The sequence below is a fragment of the Kogia breviceps genome, chromosome 10 (assembly GCF_026419965.1).
Source record: "Kogia breviceps isolate mKogBre1 chromosome 10, mKogBre1 haplotype 1, whole genome shotgun sequence".
NCBI lineage: Eukaryota > Metazoa > Chordata > Mammalia > Artiodactyla > Physeteridae > Kogia > Kogia breviceps.
In genome coordinates, this window is record NC_081319.1 from 50,999,228 (window position 1) to 51,003,181 (window position 3,954).

At 44.4% G+C, this 3,954-nt stretch overlaps 1 pseudogene; it reads left to right on the forward strand.

Moving 5' to 3' along the window:
- The first annotated feature begins 221 nt into the window (after positions 1 to 221).
- On the forward strand, positions 222 to 795 carry LOC131764139 (large ribosomal subunit protein mL64-like; annotated as a pseudogene).
- Positions 796 to 3,954: the final 3,159 nt, after the last annotated feature.

Here is a 3,954-nt window from a genome sequence, read left to right on the forward strand (position 1 = left end):
GTCTTCCATCTGGTCTTACCAGTCTGCTCCCCAGCCCATGAACTGTACCATTTGCCCAGATGTCCATGCCTTGTTAGGATCTGTGGACTCGCCACACTCTGGCCCCTCAGTCTCTGTACAACAGCTCTGCAGAAGGTCAGCTGCTCATCCTCAGCTCTCATCTACAGCCAGGTGTTCACAATTCTCAACACCCAGCTCAAAAGTGGGTTTTAACGGGCAAGATGGCGGTGCCGGTGCGGAGGCGCACAGCCTGCTCGGCCTGGCGACCACCCTGAGCCTGGACTCCTGGAGCCTGGCGGCCAGACCTGGATGACCTGCTGACCCTTGACTGGCAGCTGGAGCCGCGCTACACGGCTCCTGGCGCCGCCTCCAGGGTGGCTTCTTTACGGCCACTGCGGGAAGAGCTGCAGAAGCCGCAGGCTGAGGGGCGCGAATGGTACCCGAGCCTGGGGGCCAAGTGGGAGCCACGGCGGCGGGTGCAGCAGCTGGGCGAGGGGCAGAGGCGTCAACCGGGGAGCAGCTCATGGAGGAGCGCATGGCCAAGATGACCCAGACGAGTGAGAATCGGCAGCAGCGGCAGCAGGAGCGGAAGGAGAAGGAGGAGCTCCAGGCTGAGGCCCAGGAGCACCTGGGGTACCACGTGGCCCCGAGCAATGCCCGCCTCCGGAAGCTGCTGCAGGACTGGGAGAAGTAGCATCGCCAGCGCCTCAAGGAGGAGAAACATAGGCACGAGCTGCCGCGGTCGCCGCTTCGGCAGCCCAGGACCCAGCAGGCTCTGCAACACCCAGCTCCTGAGCTGAGTTCTCACCCAAAAAAAAACACCTGCTGCCTGATAACCCCAAACCCCTCCCCCAACGCCGCCAAAAAAAAAAAAAAAAAAAAAAGGGCTCTAATTGCCACAACCTCGGCATCTCTGCCTCCTTTCCCGTAACTCTCATAAGTGAGTGCCTTCTTGTTCTACTCCCATTCAGTATCAGCATGTGTGTCAAATAGACAGGCTGGGAACACTTTTTCCTGGGATATTCTAATAGGTAAGATCACATCTGCCTTTATGTTTGCTGTTCTTTGACTGGAGTGTGTTAAGAGCTGTGTTTGAATTTGTGTGATATTCAGCCTGATTCATCTTATTCTGACTGCACTGAATAATTGTTTAGAAGATCTAACTTAACTGCAGCCTGAGACTGAGACTGCCAGACAGAAATCACTGGCTTTATACATTAGACAAATACAAATGATTCTGTGGGTAAATATTTTTGTACATCTGGCTAAATGCATGAGGAAAAGCAGTGATCTACTTAATTGTGCCTTCAGTGCAGTGTTATGCATTAAAGACCCCTGCACTGAGTGCAGTGTTGTTTCCGAGCATCCCTCCATTAAAACAAAAAAAATTCTGATAAATATATTTTCTGCCCTAATTTCAAACCCATGAAGCTCATAGAAATAGCTTTTATTTATTTAAGAAATAAAAAGCATGAACATAGCCCAAAATAATAAAATGCAGAGAAGTTTTAACTCACTGTGTGTCTCTGCATCCTTCCCTACTCATTGCCCCATCCTCAGAGACAGCTTTCACCTCTTCTGCTCAGAGATGTTGTGACCATTCATGCTTATTTATTCTTTAATTTGTCCATTTTAGGACACTGTATATTAACTTCCTGCTCAATAGTAAATTCAACATTCTTATAACCATTCAATCTTGTCTTTCTTGTTCCCCCATCTCCTAATTTTTATGGTTCTATAAATATTTTAGCTTCCATTTCAGCTGTCTTTATAAAAATTTTAAAATACATCCAAACTTATTTTTCTTTTCATCAGTGTGAGCATATCTGGAACAACATATTATAAGATGATGCTATTGGTGGACCCCTCTTCCTCTTGCCCTACCAGATTCTGACAGCTCCCATGTTACTTTGTCGTTGCCAAGGCAGCTGACACTTCTCCCTTGTACCTTAATTATGCATGCTGGGCTGAGTTGGTTGATTTACTCCAGTATTTGAAAACCATTAAAGACCCCTGCACTGAGTCATAGGCCTGTACAGTCAGGTGAATTCTTTTACTTTAAAGCTATGTGACACTGGGTACAATTCAAGAACTTTCTAGACCTCCACTATGCCATATGGTAGCCTCTATCCCTATGTGGCTCTCTGAATTTAAATTAAAATTAAAGGCAAATAAAATTTAGAATTCAGTCACACTAACCATATTTCAGGTGTACGATAGCTACATGTGGCTAGTGGCTACCATTTCAGACAGTGCGTATATGGAAATTTTCCATCATCATGGAAATTTCTATTTCTGCATTGCTAGACTGTGGGTTCTCAATAGGTGAGGTGAGGAAGATCAAGTAGATGATTTCCAAACTGCTTCCTGACTCTAAACTTCCACGGTTCTGTAACTGAATGCAACTTTTCCCAGAGTTGCTGGGGAAACCCTCCCTAAAGCCAAGATTGGTTTTTAAAAAGTACAGAAAAAAAGTGGCAGGGAAAATAAAGAGGTGTTTCAGGGAAAGAGGGCTCAAGACAGAAGGAAAGGAATATAATCCATCAGAGATCTGCTTCAGAATAACAGAGTGGGGGATTTACCAAGTATTCAGGCTTAGATTACATGCTGCCTTTTCTATCACTGTTATGTGTGTTCATGAAACTCGTTCAAGGTTAGTCTAGCATATGCCATGTGATGTCTCATTTTCCCTTTACAAGCCTTTCCTCCCCACTTAGCCATTTTTACCTGATTTTATATTCAGACTTGCGTGCGTTAAAACAAATGAGAACCACGTAGAACTGAGAAGACTGAGACTTAGTGCCATCAAAGTTAGAAATGAGGATGATTTGCTTCTTGTCAGTTTCATGACACTAATCATTTTGGTGGCAGCAGCACTGTAAGCAAAGAACTGATGTGTGCAAATAAATTTTACTCATAGGAACAAATTAAAGGAGATCATGTGTGTAATTTGCCTGTTTCCGTGCCAAGTACCTGGAGATGCTTGGTAATTAGCTATGTAGTGTTATAACCAGAGGACCAATGCCTCAGAGCAAAAAGGATATCTCGAATCCCTTGTGTCAAGAGGCAACCTCATCCTGGTGCAGTGCTTCCCCTGGGAACTACTGGCTTTCAGTACTGTGGGAAGGCAGATGGGGCTGGGGGTGTGGGTAGGAAGGAAGAGATGGAGAAAGAGGAGTTAAAATGATATCATAGAAGGACCTAAAATAGAGAAGGGAGAAGATTATTGAAGCAAATGAGTAAATGCTAGATTTTCCACTATTGTAAAAATAGGCAAAATATCATTGGCACACCAGCAGTATGCAGATGGCAGACACTCTTAAGTGGGTCTTTAAAAGGATTAAAGTTTCTGATTCTATGATGTCTTACTGCCACTCTATGCCTCCTATGCAGTAAGCACAGTGCCTGGGACATATTAAGTGGTCAGTAAATGAGGAATGGAATTTGTACCATTGCATTGGTCCTATTGCATTCACAGAGTTTCATGGCAGCACGGAAGTGTTCTGGCAATCGGGGAGTTCTGTAACCTTAGCATCAGACCTCACTGTGATGTCACTCTAAGGATATGTACAGGTCTCAGCTCCTGCAGGGTCTTCAAGCTTCTTTCTCAGTGAAATGAAGATCATATTACATGTCAGCACCACAGATTTGCTTTATAGTTTTGCTTTTTTTTTTTTTTTAGCAATGCAAACAAATCTCTGAGATCCTACGCTAAGAAATTATTAAAATGATATGAATGTATTTATGAAATATTTCATCTCCAAGGCCTCAGCATTGATAAGTGGAAGATGGTTAAGGGCAGTGAGGGTAATTTATTTGAAAAAGGGAAGTCAGACTGATAGACTAAATGATTTTCAAGGGCCTTAACCATTTTATACATTTTACATCATTTTCCACTTGTCCTTCCTCATATCCAAACCCTACCTTCTCTGCCAGGCCCTGGTCCCCCGAGGT